General features: G+C 31.0%; 1 protein-coding gene across 9 annotated transcripts in view; it reads right to left on the minus strand.

Annotated features, from left to right (window-relative positions):
- LOC132756595 (transcription initiation factor TFIID subunit 1-like) overlaps positions 1-18587 on the minus strand; it is a 91566-nt gene that overhangs the window by 54806 nt on the left and 18173 nt on the right. For 2 of the 9 annotated variants that reach the window (XM_060747701.1, XM_060747700.1), the window contains exons 2-4: positions 18119-18232; positions 8952-9067; positions 7309-7390 (exon numbers count right to left, since the gene is read on the minus strand). The gene's annotated coding sequence lies outside the window, so the exon portion shown is untranslated. Of the gene's footprint in view, positions 1-7308; positions 7391-8951; positions 9068-10935; positions 11229-11774; positions 11962-14179; positions 14714-18118; positions 18233-18587 lie in introns of those variants that run through there. The other 7 variants (XM_060747709.1, XM_060747708.1, XM_060747699.1 and 4 more) reach the window with 6 other exon arrangements.

Genomic DNA, 18587 nt, shown 5'->3' on the forward strand with positions numbered 1-18587 from the left:
ATACACATATAAGGAAAATCAATGACCCCCCCCGGGCGGGGCCAGTTTTGACCCCAGGGCTTTTATTTGAACATACTTGGTAGACACCCATTAGAACATGTTTCATGCTAAATATCTTAGCTCTAGCTCTTTGAGTTCTTTAAAAGAAGATTTTTTAAGTTTTGGGGGCGGGGCCAATTTTGACCCCAGGGCTTTTATTTAAACAAACTTGGTAGACACTCATTAGAAGATGTTTCATGCTAAATATCTTAGCTCTAGCTCTTTGGGTTCTTTAAAAGAAGATTTTTTAAGTTTTTACTATATGCATATAGGAAAAATCTATGACCCCCTGGGGCGGGGTCAATTTTGACCCCAGGGCTTTTATTTGAACAAACTTGGTAGACATTCACTAGAAGACGTTTCATGCCAAATATCTAAGCTCTAGCTCTTATGGTTCTTTAAAAGAAGATTTTTTAAGTTTTTACTATATGCATATAGGGAAAATCAATGACCCCCCGGGGCGGGGCCAATTTTGACCCCAGGGCTTTAATTTGAACAAACTTGGTAGACACTCACTAGAAGATGTTTCATGCTAAATATCTTAGCTGTAGCTCTTTGGGTTCTTTAAAAGAAGATTTTTTAAGTTTTTACTATATGCATATAGGGAAAATCAATGACCCCCTGGGGTGGGGCCAATTTTGACCCCAGGGCTTTTATTTGAACAAACTTGGTAGACATTCACTAGAAGATGTTTCATGCCAAATATCTAAGCTCTAGCTCTTACGGTTCTTTAAAAGAAGATTTTTTAAGTTTTTACTATATGCATATAGGGAAAATCAATGACCCCCGGGGCGGGGCCAATTTTGACCCCAGGGCTTTTATTTGAACAAACTTGGTAGACACTCACTAGAAGATGTTTCATGCCAAATATCTTAGCTCTAGCTCTTTGGGTTCTTTAAAAGAAGATTTTTAAACTTTTTACTATATGCATATAGGGAAAATCAATGACCCCCTGGGGCGGGGCCAATTTTGACCCCAGGGCTTTTATTTGAAAAAACATGGTAGACACTCACTAGAAGATGTTTCATGCCAAATATCTAAGCTCTAGCTCTTAGGGTTGTTTAAAAGAAGATATTTAAAGATTTTTCTTTCGGTTGCCATGGCAACCAGAGTTCTGCATGGAATTAAATTCTTTGAACAATTTTTAAAGGTGACCACCAAAGGAACATTCCTGTGAAGTTTGGATGAAATTGGCTCAGTGGTTTATGAGGAGATGTCATTTACAGCAAAAGTTTACGGACGGACGACGGACGGACGGACGCCAGACGAAAAGCGATCACAAAAGCTCACCCTGTCACTTTGTGACAGGTGAGCTAAAAAGAATATGATATTCTACCATGACACTATCACTTCAGTTAAAAGTTTATTTTAATTCCTTAAAGCTCTGTGACATGTTGTACATCAGAAAAGCTATTTTTATTTGAAAATTTGAAAAATTTGTGATTTTGTTAAAACAAAAAAAATGCACAAAATCAAGTCTAAAATTTTCCCCATTGCTATACGGACAAATACATATCTACTAGACTGGGCGTGCACGCGCCGTCTAATGAGGCCAATGTATGGGACATTACTCCGAAGACAAGTATATCTCAATTGTTTTACAAAGGTCTCATACCTTAACAACAAAGCCTGACTTACATATAACTTTTTAGATAATGTCTTTAATTTAATGAATTATGGTGAATAGGTGTACACCAAAACAAAAATGCACAATAACTTTTGTAGGAGATATACTTTCTGACATAATGCCACACCTCATACACCATGGTAAACATATCATTATTTCATGGTACCTTATATATGTCCCAACATTTATGTAGACCATGCAAATTAATAAGGGTCTGATATTTATCAAGAACATGTGTTTGACAATATGTGCTATATAATTTTATATATACTGAGCAGTGAATGTTATTTTGAAAATATCACTACTTAAAAGATAAATAGAATATGTTCACACTTTTAAATACTTATTGATTAAAAATTAAACAGAAAAATGTTACAAGTTTAGTGAGTTATTTACCTTTCTTTCAACAAAACAAACTTTGAATTCAACAAGTTAGAAGCATTGGAGTCTAAGAAAGTAAACAGTGTGAAATCCAGTTTACAAGGCTTGACACATGGCTTAAAGATCTGATAATGACTAAGGGAAAATTGTGGCCTGTGTAAATATTAGCATTATACTGAAGAATCACTGACAAATTTTAGATATCAATGTCCTGAATTTATAATGTTTACAATGTAAAGAAAAGAGAAATCACTTGCTTAAAAGAAAAAAACATTCAGACATGTTTGGTTTTATAAACAAAAACTTTCAACTAACAACCACTTAGTAGCTAGGAGAGATTTTTCATTAAAGTAACTAATTTGCTCTGAAATATTGCCTTATTAAGGTTGAATATAGTTTGAAGCAATTAGAAGTTACATGAAGCTGTTAAAACTCTAGGTAATCAATACCAGAAGTAGAAATGATCAAGTTTAATGTCAGCATGTATGCTTGGCTTTATCTTTGTCAATTTATGTTAGGTTAAAGATCCAGAAACACATTTTTTCATGGTTTTATTTCATAAATATGATGCTCAAATTATGATTTGTCAATATTGTAAGTTCAAATAAGCATGATTTATAAAGATATTACCCAATTTAACATTTCATGTAAATAAAGGGAGGTAATTAAAAATTTATTTTCTATAAATTCTAAGTCAAATTTTCCAATAAGAAATGAATGCATGTAATTTATTGATTAAATATAATGTGCACAGATATTTTCAGTACACATTTTACATATTCTTTGATGTTTGAAAATTGTTTTATTTGCATAATTATATACATATAATAATTTTTCTGTGCAAGTGGGTAGCTGCTTACAACTTCTACATCGCTGTAGCCCAATATAAATAAATCACAAAACACTTACAACGCAGGTACAATTTTCACAAAAACATCTTACATTTAATCCCTAAGTTTTCTTACATTTATCAGTTTGACTCGATAATCGTAAGTTAAATCTAAAGTCATTTTCACAAAGCCACATGTAAGTTAAATTTTATCTTAAGATAAAAAATTCACTTACGATAAATCTTACGATAAAAACATCCCTAGCAACCGGTCAATTGATATTGATGTGCATGCTCTATATTTGTTTCCGGTTTTAAAATCAAGTAAAAAATAGCTTGAAATATGTACTGAACACAATCAAGTTACAATAAGAAGAAATAAAAATGATTCAAACTGATATATTTTCTATCTTGAATGAAAATAATTGTATGGATCCAAGTGATTCAGAAAAAAAGTCTGCTACGTTATTGCTGAGGTATTAATAAATAAAAAAAGTGCCACTAGTACATGCTGCCCACAAAATTGTACAAAACATTAGTTATCAAGAATAATTCAATAGAGTTCACATATAAACTATTCATAACCCTCTCCACCATGACATCATTAAGTCATGACGTCACAAATGTTATGTTGAAAAATAATTTTAACTTAATTTGTGTTATTTATAACATACTGTATGCTAATTAATATATATTTGTCTATTTTTGTTTGTTTTTATTCTGTTTAAATAAAAGATACATGATATTTTACTCTTAAGAGAAAAAGTATCACACTTAAGAAAGGGGAACATCTATCGTAAAGTTACGATAGATTTTGCATTTAAGTTTTGCTTAAGATTTTTTGTGAAAAGGAGATTTATCGTAAAATTTCTCTTACGATACAAAATTGTCGTAAGTTTTTTTGTGAAAATGTCTGCAGGATCTTTACACAGATTTTGTTCTGAACTGACTGAACTGAACATAAGTGCATTTAAGTGTTCTTATTTTTTTTTGTTCTAGAATAAAATATTGCAGCATATTGATAAGTAATAGATAAGAATTGTAAATTGTTTGTGATTCATTTTCTCCTTGATTTATAGCAAGATTTCACTTTAATTTCGTTAACTTCCAGGCAACAAGATGTATATACATTTTACTGCACATACATAAAGTTCTTACTTTGTGAACTTGTCTTTTTGATGATTGTTAATATAACAATTAGTAAAACAACACCTGTAGACTGACAGCACACTCCTCCTTTCTCAGTGCTAGATAGTTAAATAAAAGCAACATATCTGATTTTGATATTAAGAGGCAAAAAAGGGAAATAAGCTAAAAATAGCTTTCAGGATTATCTGCCCCTTAGAAATGTATTACAAATTTGAATGTGAACAAGAAATCCATGTAAAAGTGAATATCTTTAATACTTTTTTAGAGATGTTCTTCAACAAAAAGTTAACCAAGAAAAATGTCAAAAAGGGGTCAACATACTCCACTCTTCTTAGTGCTGTATAGTTAAATAAGGCAACAAAGACAAGGGGGCATAATTCTACAAAAGTGATGAGCAGACTTATCTGCCATTGACAGTAAACACATTTTCCAACTTTCACTTGAATACCTGTAACAGGTTTTGTAAAAAAAAGCAAAAAGGCAAACATTCTAAGTAAAAAAAGGAAACCAATGAGCAAAAATGGCTTTCAGTATTATCTGCCCCTAAGAAATGTATTTCAAATTTGATAATGAACAAGTACTCCAAGTGAATATATTTTTGATAAAAAAATATCTTGACAAACTAGAAATGTGTCCATAGGACACGGGTGCCCCCACCCCGCCACTGTTCTGTCAATCTTATGACTCTAGGTAAAATATTTTTTGAAAAATAAAAATCTCTTACTAAGTAAAGGGCATGAACCTTACAAATACTGAATAAATCTGCAAGCAAACCCCAAGGTGCATAAGTACACATGCTGACCAACATTCTTGTAAACTTTCAGGCCTACAAGTGAAATACTTTTTGAGCTATGCATGAACAAGTTGAAATTGCAAATTTATACTACTGTAAGTCAAGGGCAATAACTCTAACAAAACTGAAAAAAATCCACATGCAAAGTCCCAGATGCATAGCTTCACAGTGATGTGAATCATTATTCCTGTAATTTAGTGATGTTGATCATTATTCCTGTAAAGTTGGTTGATTCTAACTCAAGCATAACAACATAATGAAACGGTTTTTCATAAGTCAAGGGAAATAACTCAACAAATACTGGATAAATCCACAAGCGAAACCCCAGGTGCAAAACTAAATATGCTGAGCAACCTTCGCGTAAGGTTTAATGACTCTATGTCAAATCCTTTTTTGAGTTACATGCGCCACAAGTTGAAAATTGCAAAAATTTTCTAAGTCAAGGGCAATTACTCTAAAAATACTAAATAAATCCAGACAAAAATACCCAGGTGCACAACTACACATGCTGATCAATATTCCTGTAAAGTTTCATGACTCTATGTCAAATCCTTTTTGAGTTACATGCGACACAAGTTGAAAATTGCAAAATTTTACTAAGTCAAGGGCAATAACTCTAAAGATACTAAATAAATCCAGATGAAAATACCCAGGTGCACAACTACACATGCTGATCAATATTCCTGTAAAGTTTCATGACTCTAGGTCAAATGCTTTTTGAGTTACATGCGACACAAGTTGAAAATTGCAAAAATTTTACTAAGTCAAGGGCAATAACTCTTAAACTACTAAAAATATCCAGATGACAATACCCAGGTGCACAACTACACATGCTGATTAACATTCCTGTAAAGTTTCATGACTCTAGGTCAAATACTTTTTGAGTTACATGCGACACAATTTGAAAATTGCAAAATTTTACTAAGTCAAGGGCAATAACTCTAAAAATACTAAAAGAAATATCCAGATGAAAATACCCAGGTGCACAACTACACATGCTGATCAACATTCCTGTAAAGTTTCAAGACTTTAGGTCAAATACTTTTTGAGTTACATGCGACAAAAGTTGAAAATTGCAAAATTTTACTAAGTCAAGGGCAATAACTCAAACAATACAAAAAACATCCAGACGAAAATACCCAGGTGCTCAACTGCACATGCTGATCAACATTCCTGTAAAGTTTCATGACTCTAGGTCAAATACTTTTTGAGTTACGTGCGACACAAAAGAGAACGGACAGACAGAAGGATGGACGGACAAGGGTAAATCTAAATGCCCGCCACTAAAGTGGGGGCACAAAAAGTTAAAACAAGAAATTCAAAGTAAACAAGAAACACCGCAATGCAAAAAAAAACCCAGGTTTTTAACCACCAAGTATTGATGTAACAGGAATTGGGAATGAAATATGATCCCAAGTTGCCTCTAGATATAAGCTACCCACATAATAAATTTGGTGTCTAAGCAAACTCAAGTTATTATGCGGAGACCTAATTTCTATTTTGAGCAACAGTTGATGCCTACCCTTGATATAGAGTACTGACATACTAAGTTTTGTGACAATAGGTCTAAGCAAACTGAAGTTATTGCGCAGAAACTTAATTTATAATTTCAGCAACAGTGACCTTGACCATGATCATAGACACATGGGTAGCAATCCCAAGCTGCATCTTGATATAAGCTACCCACAGATACAAAGTTTGGCGTGAACAGGTCAAAGCAAACTGAAGTTATAAAGCGGCAACTGAAATACTATTTTCAGCAACAGTGACCTTGACCATGATCATAGACAAATGGGTAGCAATCACAAGCTACGTCTTGATATAAGCTACCCAGATACAAAGTTTGGCGTGAACAGGTCAAAGCAAACTGAAGTTATAAAGTGGCAACTGAAATACTATTTTCAGCAACAGTGACCTTGACCATGATCATAGACACCTGGGTAGCAATCCCAAGCTACGTCTTGATATAAGCTACCCAGATACAAAGTTTGGCGTGAACAGGTCAAAGCAAACTGAAGTTATAAAGCGGCAACTGAAATACTATTTTCAGCAACAGTGACCTTGATCATGATCATAGACACCTGGGTAGCAATCCCAAGCTACGTCTTGATATAAGCTACCCAGATACAAAGTTTGGCGTGAACAGGTCAAAGCAAACTGAAGTTATAAAGTGGCAACTGAAATACTATTTTCAGCAACAGTGACCTTGATCATGATCATAGACACCTGGGTAGCAATCCCAAGCTGCATCTTGATATACGCTACCCATACACCAAGTCTGGTGTCAAAAGACCTAAGCAAATTTAAGTTATTGAGCTGAAACTTAATTTCTATTTTTAGTAACAGTGACCTTAACCTTAATCACAGACACTTGGGTAGCAATCCCAATCAATTTAACAAGAATGTTCTTTTTTTCCAAGCTTTCTCTTCATCAAAAATGACTGACTTTTTTATCTAAAGCAATAACAAGCAAAAATAATAACAACTTACCAGTTTGAGATAATTCCTTTATATATCATAAAAACAAATAACACTGACATATAATCCACATTTAATCCACTCATTTCAATCACTGAAATAAGAAGAAAAGAAGACCTCAGTTTTGTTTAAATTATTTACAGTAGGCTTTAAATTACTAGTAAATAAGTGACACAAACAATCAGCTTTTAACCTATTGAATATTTTTTATGGAAATGTTTAATTGCATGATAAAAAAACTTAACAAGCGAAACTGTTCTACCCGCAACCAACGAATCTACTTGCAATCAGTTCACTGGTGTGTGTATAATTTTAGTCAAAATTTTACAAAATAAAACATTGCAACAGTTTAAAATTACTGCATCATAAACATAGCAAAAACTTTACATTTATGTTTTTTCTTCGACCAAGACATTTATTAATCATCAAGTTCCATATAAATGAACCAGTTTATTGTAAAATTTTAACTTTGATGACATTTTATTTCAAAATTGCCAAAGCTACAATGTGTGGGACAGTAGCTTTAAATACATCCCTAATACCTCCTATCCTACTATCCCTTCGTCACCTGTTCACTATGGAATCAAGCAGGCAGATATTGAGATTTACAATGCATTAACTTTTGCATTAACTGCATTTGTTTTTCGAAATTAGCTTTTTCTTACATTTGTATTTCTAAATATAAAATCAGCTTTCACATTTATTTACATAAATCCCACACTGGATCAATACTACCCTAAAAGAGCAAATTAGGGAGATAACAAACTTCACCCAATCACTTCATAAATGATTGGCGCTCCATGAACATACAGTTCTGTGATTGGAATGTCAATATAAACCACAATGAAATTCTTTGAAAATCAATTAAAACTGGTGAAACTTTCACAGGTAACAATGACTCTATTTACAAAACATTTATAGGATAAAATCAGCTGTGATCGAGTTTCAAAACTTGTTAATTATGCAAAGATAAAATCATTGTAAATATGTTTTTTTCTTATTAATAAAGATTTTTTATGACTTCAGACTAATTTATCTTCCCTATAAAAGTACAATTTATGTACAAAGTTTGAATAAAAAAAATCAAATACAAAGGTTTTGAAGAAAACTGAGGGTATTCGATGTAAAGCACTGATTAAAGGTAAGGTGTCTTTAAAGTAGCACTTCAGCTTCTCCAATACATCCATGCAGTCTGATTATGGTCTGCACTGTTTGCTATTTAGTCAGTTAATATTGTTAAATACTCCCTAAAAATCATGAATGGTTTTGTCAAGATTGAGCAGCTAAGTAGAAGTACAGAATCAGATTAGATTGTACAGGAGTACAAGCTTGCCAAACATATCATCTGTCATTTATGCAGATATAAGTTCAAATCCTTGGAGCGACATGTTATTGATGCGGTATAACATACTTCATTATTAGATCTTATATTATTAGCATTTATAATTACTAAATTAGTAACAAGTAGTGATAATACTTAAATAAAGCTCTTTAAAATATGGCGTTTCAAATGTGTTTTGTGAAAAAAAAGCAGCTAAAAAATAAGTTATTTGTCTTTTTAAAACTATGTTAATTGCTTTAAGCCTTTGATAAATTCTTGTTTTATATTCCAATCCTGTCTTAAAGTAATTTATACAAAACCACTTGGAACTTACCAAATCAATTTATCCAATTTCAGCAAGTCCTTGTCAATTGTGTTCCTGACTTGCCCAATTAACTACCTTTTGTAATTTGGCTACATTACTTTGCAAGTCCATTAAATACAAATGACCTGTGAATGAAAATAAAGTAATTTACTGTATAAATCACTAAAACAACTTTACTTGTGACAAAAATTTGGCCTTAAGAAGTACATTCCATGCATGTAATAGCAAAATTACTTAATACCATATGTCTACATTTATGCAAATATTTAAGGCAGATGGTTAAATTTTTATACTGTGCCAGGACATTTATTTTCACAAAGCCTTATCACCACTGCTTGTGTTTTCATCCACAAAAGGTTTAAGAAAATAAAAAAATGTTTTTAGTTTCTGTTGATATTATAGAGGTGATAATATATGATGTGCATGTTGGTTTTTTTAAAAGAAATTTGAAGAAAATTTTAAGGAAAAAAAGGAACAGTAATGTAACACTATTGGGAATTATGTGGCTTTATAGGGTATAAGATATAAGCTTACAATTATACTCAAGCAAGTTTAACACAACATACATAAAGTGATGAATTAAATATTGAACATTAAATTGCATAAATTTTCTTTTTTACAAATGTCACTACAAATGTCAACACTAAAAACATCATAAATGATTCTACTGTCATTATAAATTACCATGGATGATCTGTCAGACAGTACATATAATCACCTGATTGCCATAAATTATCCCCTATTATTGCTTTCAATTATCATGTCATACATTACAATTATCTTATTATATAATAAGCTATCTGGTCAGGGATACTACTACTACTAGTTAGCAGAATTTCAGATACATGTACAAGTAACTCACAACTCTTACCAGGTACAGTTATTCCCTGACTTAATGATAAATTTTTGATCATTGAAACATGCAATTAAGCCAATATCAAAATGTTTAGAAGTATGCATACCATTATTCTCAAAGTAGAAAACACAAAAAAAACCTTCAATATATACTGGAAACATTTTAATGCCATATGGGGCATTAAGGACACTGTGCATCTATTAGTTATTAAAATGCTAGGTTTTCACATTCAATACATGAATACTGATGTCAAAAATGTAAACATTTCCAACCAGCCTGCAAAAACACAGCAATCTCAAAATATCACTGTACTGATCTAAAAACCTCTTGTCAAAATATTTATAGTAGCCAGGAGTCCTCAAGGGCTACAAGGAATGTTGAGGGAATTAAAATGTCATACATTATGTCATAAATATGTTTATATGTTATCAAAGCTTACAATTAGAGTAGCTAATTAATGACCTCTTGCTATACTTCAATTGTAAAATGATGGATTTACATGACAAGGTGAACTCCTTATCAGAAAAAAAGATTAATGTGCAGATCAGAAGTCAGATAAAAAATGACATTCATAGTATTACAAGTATAAATGATAGGATAAGGGTAGGGGAAAGGGGCAGGGGGGGGGGGGGTATGACCACAATAACAGGGGTTATCAAATGAACACAGAAAAGGGAAAAGGAAAGGGGGGAATTACTTAAAAGGTGAGGTGATGTGGGACAAGGTGAAAGAGAACAAGGAACTCAGTGGATAAGGCTCAATTTATGGAAGCTTAACAAAAATGTTATAGGAAGGAGGAATCTTTAAAAAGACCTAACAGAAGAAGGAACCAATGGGAATAACAAGGGGTGGGATTAAAAGGCAATGAAACACTTGGTGGGCGGGGCTCAATTAAGGGGAGGGGGAGAAAAAAGAGGAACAGAAGAGAGTATGGAATGCAAATGTTTTACATTATATTTCATATCAAATTCTAGTTATTTGCCATATTTAAGTATAATTAAAAATAAACAACCTAGCTTGTTCCAGTTTTTCAATGTGTAATTATAATAGTTTTAATTAAGTGTTAACAAGTTCAAGTTTTCTAATGTCAGTGCTTTTCTTCTTCAAGAGATTTAAAGATGGCAAAAAAGTTTATACCTTTAAAGAAATGTTCACAGTAAAAACACACAATATAGTCCAATTACAATCAAACACTTTCATCTTATCTCTTTCCTACAAAATGTTTAATCATCATTAATGGTGAATACCAAACTATACATAAATGCTGTTATCTGCTGTTATCAGTGCTGTCAACAGTATGTACACATACTTAGAAATGATAGTGATACCCATAAATTCACCTTAAGTTAACTTTATTGTATCATACCATATACTGTAAACAACAATCCTTAAAATCTTGTAGGCCAAATTCATAGACTTAATTATAGGTTGACATATTGCTTCACTACTTGCATTTTTTCAACATGAAAAACAGACAGTCCATCCATAGAAAAACTCATGCTTGTGTAACTAGCCCATGTTACAGATATTTTTTCATATAGACTTATTAATATTAAACAAATCTTTATTAAATAAATATCAACATATACAAAATGGAATAATCTTGAAATATATAAAGTATAGACCACTTTGAATGAAAAAATATGTTTAAATACAAAGGAATGCAAACATATAATATAAGAAGGATTACCAGTTAACTTACATAATCTCCTCTATTTCAATATAAAGCACATATTAATCCTTCAAATGTTGCCATTATATCATCCTGATTGGAGTCTGACATACATTATCATGATAATAAACTGTATTTCAACTGAATCTGGACAGCTGACTAGATGGTTTGTATATTTTCACAAATTAACATATGCAGAGACTGTAATCAAATAACTTGTTATAAATTGATAACCCTTTATGTTAGTACTCAATACAGAGTGCTCAAATCAATATGGTTTACTATGTGACTGGAGTACTCTCACCTGAGAAAATCCAATATCTGTCTGTGTTTTGCTGTGTTTTCATGGTAATTCACCATCACTATAGTTAATCAATGGCAATTCTGATTACAGATGCAAGTGTGACTAAATAAAATACTCTCAAATAGATCCATTAAAATAGTAGACTAATAACAAATTGCAACAGTGGCTAAATTAAAGACTTAATAAAAATTCAAAGAGATAGATACTATTTCACAAAATAATTAAAAGAAAATGTTACTTGGATGTATTAATTCAGGTCTTATTGTAATATCAACTTAATATTAAAGATACAATACTTTTGGCAATTATTTACACATACACATAACTGTACAACCTATTACTTTGATAATATACACCAGTCAGTAAACAAGATGAAGCCAAATAATTAATCAAAATAACTTACAAATAAAACAAAACAATGAATGTCATTTTGTGTGCCTTTAATTCATTATATACTAATAAATGAAATATTGAGAAATATAGATGAAATAAAATGCGTATTTTCATTTTCCGTATTTTCACTGTAAAGATTTATTTTTTACTGCAGTGAAACATATTTTCCGTATTTTCACTGGTGTCTTGCCGGACTACTTTCTTTTAAATTCTGCCAGTAAACAAAATTTAAGGGAAAGTCTTTCAAATTTTAATGTCAAAAAAGAGAAAAATGTATATAATAAACAGAAAATTCAAGTTTTTTCTATAAATACATTATTAAGTTTCATCTTGTGGCATAAAAATAACCATATTTCACTTGTGGCAACCGCCACTCATGAAATATTTATTTTCATACCACTCGATGAAAATAAATCATGTATTTATAGAAAAAACTTGAATATCCTCTATTTATTAATATCAATAAATTTCTTCAATAGTTCTTACAACTACATCTATTATATAAAAAAATAAAACTTTTTCTGTGAAAAAAAAGAAGAAAGGGAGTATTAAATAATGCTCTTTTTAAAAGATTTGTATTCAATATTTATGACTTTTTTTTTCAAAATCTACTTTTAAAGACACCTCTTAAATTTCAAGTTAAGTGCTGATCTATAATAGAAAGAATGCATTTGATATCAACAATTTTGATATAATAACAGCTTATTATCTGTCATCATTATAGAAAATTCACTTTAAGTATAGATGATGACACTCTATCCGATATAATTAGATCTATTCATCTGAAAATTTTCTTCTTATTATCTCTTAATAAAACGTCTTTTCAAGTTGAATATACATCAATTTATGTGTTCCAAATAAGTGTTCATTCATTATAAATAGGCGCAAATCCTCATAGGGATTTTGTTCATGGTATGTTAAAGTTGGGTTAAAAACTGGTTAACTTAGTGACAACTAAATAAAGCACAAACTGGCAGTCAATAAAGATGACCACAAGGCAAGGCGGGAGTCTTTGTTCAGGGTTTCACCTGCCCAGTCAGATGACTGGGGCGACAGACACTTATCAACAGGTCTATAATTACCAACATTCTTTCATTCATCATTTACTGTACCTCATCTCACCTCAATAATATGATGTTTTAAAAGGTAAGATTTCAAACACTATGATAACTTATCTGATTTAACTACCAGATGACACATGGGAGCACTACAAAACTACAGTATAACCTTATGACCACAAATCTAAATTAACAGACCACTATTTATATTGAGTCCAAATATAAAATGATGCAATAATTATGGGAAAATGCAGAGAAAATGGAAAGTCTAAGGTACCAGCATAAAGACAAGCTAACCAGCAAACAATCATACGCTATAACTGCTAAGGAAAAAAGCACAACAAGTCAGCAAAACAAAATCAACAAGGATTGTGTTAGATGACTGTCTATTGTTAATTTAAGGAATTTCAACATCAAAATGCTAAGCTTTACTGTACACCTTACAGTCTGGTTAAAGACAGTACTATAGGTGTGCAAGCTGGAATGAAACTACATGATGGTTTAGAAAAGTCATCATTAAGTGTTAATAAGATGAAAAATGTTTTTCTTATTCACATTTGTATATGAACAAACAAAAATCCGTCCCTGTAAATGGTGTTAGAGTTAAGGAAATAAATGTATTTTATTGGAAGATACATTTAGCAATAAGAAGAAAGGTTATTTACAAGTATTTAAAAATCTAATCTTAGGGGGATATGTACTTCTCACTGATTAACAAAAAAAACAAAGAGTTCATCTTAAATAACAACATACATATATATAACTCTTATAAATTAATCACTATCTTTTTTATTTTTAAGCAAATCACAGTAAATTTAATGCCTGAAAAATAGCAGTTTAATAATAGTACATGAGTTATAATTTCAACACAGTTTTATATATCATCAATTATCTGAATGCACTTACACAAAAATCTAAAAAACTCTTCTTTTCCCCCTAATCAAGTCTACTTACCATATAGACAGCTATTCTAGAATCTCTTCTTTCAAATAGTCTCACTTTTCTTATATATTTCATAAAAGTTCCTAACAGTAGAACAAAACACCTATATTAAATCCAGAAACAAGTATTTTTCTAATTAAATTCCAATTTAATAGCCACTCCAACTTTTTAATCCACACAAATCTATATCCAAATTTTAGAATAAAATATCAAATCTGATAACAATATTGGAAAGTGTATTTCAATGAGCGACTATGTGACACTATATGTGAAAGAGAAATATTTCAAAATTCCCATAAACCTGTTATCTTTTTGACATGTTTTATTTTTGTAAAAAAATGTTTAAAAGTCCAGTAGTGTAGCAGCAACCAGAGTTTAATTTACACTTAGTTTAAACACTAGTTGAGTATTATATCTTAAGACATAAAATTATGATATTAATTTCAATACTCAAACATCCAGTTTGTTCATACCCATAAATGTACAGTAAGAAGTAGTGGAGAGTTTTGAATTTAATGACGCAGCTACCTTGAATACAAAATGAAGGCAAGTGTAAATTGATCTCTTCAAAAGATAACGCGCACAGGCTACAATAAAGACGGGTATAGCTAAACATGGCTATAATTATATTGATACCTGTAGGGGTCATACCACTAAAATACACTGTGACATCAAGTCATCTTAAATGACAACTAACCATCACATCACCTAATCTATGATATAGATAGCCAGTGTTAATTTGATATTTGAGACAGAAAATATACCTGATACTCATGAACATAGCTATAGCAAATGTATCAAATTCCACATGTTTGGATGTAGAAGTCATCAATTTTCATCAATTTGCATAATTTTTCTAAAAGTAAAAAATGCAATAAACATGCAAACAGAAAGAAGAATGCTACCTGTGTACGCTTGTTACAAAAAAACATTCACTGAAAATAATATAATATTATCATGTTTACAGTGAAATGAATCAACTGTAACATGAAAATGAAAATCTGATCTAGGGACATAAAGGAGATGGATATTGATATCAAAATACCAAAAACCTGTATGAACTTGAGTTACTGATCAATCCAGTAAAGTTTAATTTAAAATGCATATGTGGTATAAGACAAACTTGGAAAATAAAAATCATTAAAGGGCCAAAGCTCTGACAAAAATCATTGAACAGGAAAATGCAAATGATATTGAAGCAAGAGTGACCTTGACCCAACTTGACCATCCAAGGCTTGCTTCTACTTGGTCAATGAATATAAGTTATGAATGATAACCAAAAGTGTAACTAGCTATATTAAGTATAACAAAGGGAGGTAATTCAAAAATCAAGCAAAGTAGCATTATAAATATTAGTCCAATTTAGACAACACAAATCCTCTCTTTGGTTTCTATCATTGTGTAACATTTCAAGTTACTATCCTGACAAGCATAATTATAAAGGGAGATAATTCAAAATCAAAGTATAACACTGCACTTCCTCTGACTAGTTTCATTACGAAGTTTCAATAAGATATTAATAACATTTTTGAAAAATATGTATCATAAAGGGAAATTATAAAAAAAGAAATTAAGCAAGCAGAGTTATGGTTCTTTGACACTGCACTTCCTCTTGTTAATCTTGATGTGTAAAGTTTTAATTTAATGCCTTCAATATTTTTCAAGTTATTTTCTGAATGAGCATTATTAAATATTATACAGGGAGATAATTGAAAAAATAAGTAATGTATGGTTATGGTTCTTTTGAACCAAATTATTTTGTAATCCTTCAAAGAATGAGCAAGATATAGACCAGACAAATCTGGACGGATGCACGCACGGACACACATACACCTCAAACCGGCTTGTCAATAATGATAAGGGCCAGAAGTATATAAAGTTTTTAAAGTAAAATTATAAATTCAAAGAGGAAATAACCCATGAAATAGTTCATTAAGGGGAAGGTAATTATGACAATGTTGATGATATAGACTAATAGCGATATGAACCTTGTCATATAATTATGATATACATGTAATTAGAAAAAGTTCAAGCGGGGAATAATTCTAGAAATAATCATGCTAGATTTATGAATCACACATATGGTGGGTGATGATTAGTAACAAATATTAAAAGTGTGAAGTAGTTATCTTAAGAAATGAAGAAGTTATAGTAAAATAATTTTTTTTATATAAATTCTGAGTTCAAGGGAGTAATACTTTTAAAAGTATTCATGCTGAAGTTCAAAACCTTGTCACATATGATGTTGTTGGTGATAAGGAACAGATGATAAGGAACATATATCTGAAGTCTGACGTTGAAATCTTAAGAATTAAATGTTATAGTAAAAATATTTCACTGCACAAAAACTTTGGTTTGAAATCAGGCCAGGCTGGGTAGGACAGCTCTCCATAAACTTTGTATTGTCAAGCTACAAACTGGGGCATTTATTAAGCTCAAGAAAAAACATGATAACTACCACAAAATGGCCAATAAACAAAGGGGGTACAATCCTTTCCTATTTCCACATAAACTATCCCCTGAGGAAAATAAGGGACAAGAAACACTATTGTTAGTCAATGAATAAGAGGACAGGTTAAGACAGACAGTTAAAATGATGGCCCTCCATTGTCTTTTTTTGTTAATCTTCCACACACACACTGAACACTCACCAAACAAAATTCTGAAATATTATATCTGTCAGTTATTTTTAGCTGAAACCTTAAACAAATCTATCCTTTGACGCTTTTTTTATTATTGATTTAACCATGAACATTTTCAGATATAAATCAGATCCACAGTGTAATAACCTAAAATATCTTCAGAATCTAAGGTGTGAAATTTGTAGATGATATTGTAACAAGTACCTAAAAATCTTAAATCGAATTTTGTGTTAAAGAGAAACTACCTCACCATGTTATTGATACTAATAAATCAAGCAAAAATATGATTATAGCTAAATATAGCAAGATATTAAATATTGATTTCACAAGATATTGTCAGCACTCATGACAGCTAAATAACTTAAACTATACTGATGAAAATAAGTTTTGCTACTTTTAAATATATGATCCCTGGCTTAAGAATTACCTATATAATATTACCATTGATATGTGTCAGTGTCATTTCATAAATTTGCTGCGTTACTATTCTATCTTAACTGAAAAAGTTAAGGAGTCAAGCATTGAAAATGAAGCACACATCAATATCTAGTGTGACCACCATCAATCACAAGAACTGCCATCTCTCATGCTACAAAGAAACACATAGAGGAATCCTGGCTCATTCATTTTGCAAGGCATGTTCAAGGTTCCAGACGTAATCAACATCATGGTTTTAAATCTAACCGGTCTACCTAAGTGATCCCATGAGTGTTCACTCCAGTGACTATGGGTTCAAACTCACAGTCCTTACATGGTGACATTTTACTGCAAACATTTATGGTGAATGAAATACCAAGCAACATCTATAGAAGACATGCCTGACATTGTGAGCTCTGATGTTCATCTAACTAATGTCAGCCAATAGTTCAGTAGTTAGTCTCTGATCATCTCATTGTAAGTGCAAGACTCGCTACTAAAGGAGAAAATCATTTTACAAATGGAGTCTATATGTATCTATTCTTATATTTTATTAAAAATAAATGGCATTGTTGTGTAGCGACTATTATAATTTTTATGAATTAAAAGAAATGATTCTGTTTTTTCTTTAACCTTAGATTTTTCATTCATTTAACACATTTTTATTATTCTTTTTTAAAATTATATCCACTTTTTAAGTGTATGCATATGTATATTCAGCTTATAGGCAGCTGCACCATTTGAACTGACAATATGACAAAATTTGTGTTATTATAATTATTTACAAAGAGTGGCTTAAAACCTGAAAAAAGGCTGTAAAAAAACTACAATAAAAACATCTTTTAACATACAATAAATTTTTGATAGAAAAAAAGTAAAAACAAAAACTAACCTTTTGACTAAGTACCGTATATTTGTCTTTCCTCTTTATTCATGAGTGCTAAATGAATGTGAAACACTACATGTGAATGGCAGACATCAAATTTTACTCCTACTTCTATTAATTCTGTAAAAAAAGATTAAATGCTTAATAATTAACAAGTCAACATAGATGGATAAGAAATTAAAAATTCTTTTTGAAGAAAATTGATACATAATTGATGGCAGTGTTATAATATTTCTATTGTAATATTTTTCATTGATACCATTATAATACATAGATCAAGAGTTTGCTTTGATATTGAATAAACAATTTCCGTTTACCTAATGGATTGGTGACAAGCACCTTAACAATATGTAAAGTGATCTTTTAGTCTGTCAATTAAGATTGGTCACCTGGGATCAATTGTCCCTGGTCATTGTGTACTTAATGTAATCAAATAGTGTTGCATTGTTGGTCAGATTTTGACACTTTTAAATGA

The sequence above is a fragment of the Ruditapes philippinarum genome, unplaced genomic scaffold, assembly GCF_026571515.1.
Source record: "Ruditapes philippinarum isolate M1 unplaced genomic scaffold, ASM2657151v2 ctg1324_1_1_1_1, whole genome shotgun sequence".
Classification (NCBI taxonomy): domain Eukaryota; kingdom Metazoa; phylum Mollusca; class Bivalvia; order Venerida; family Veneridae; genus Ruditapes; species Ruditapes philippinarum.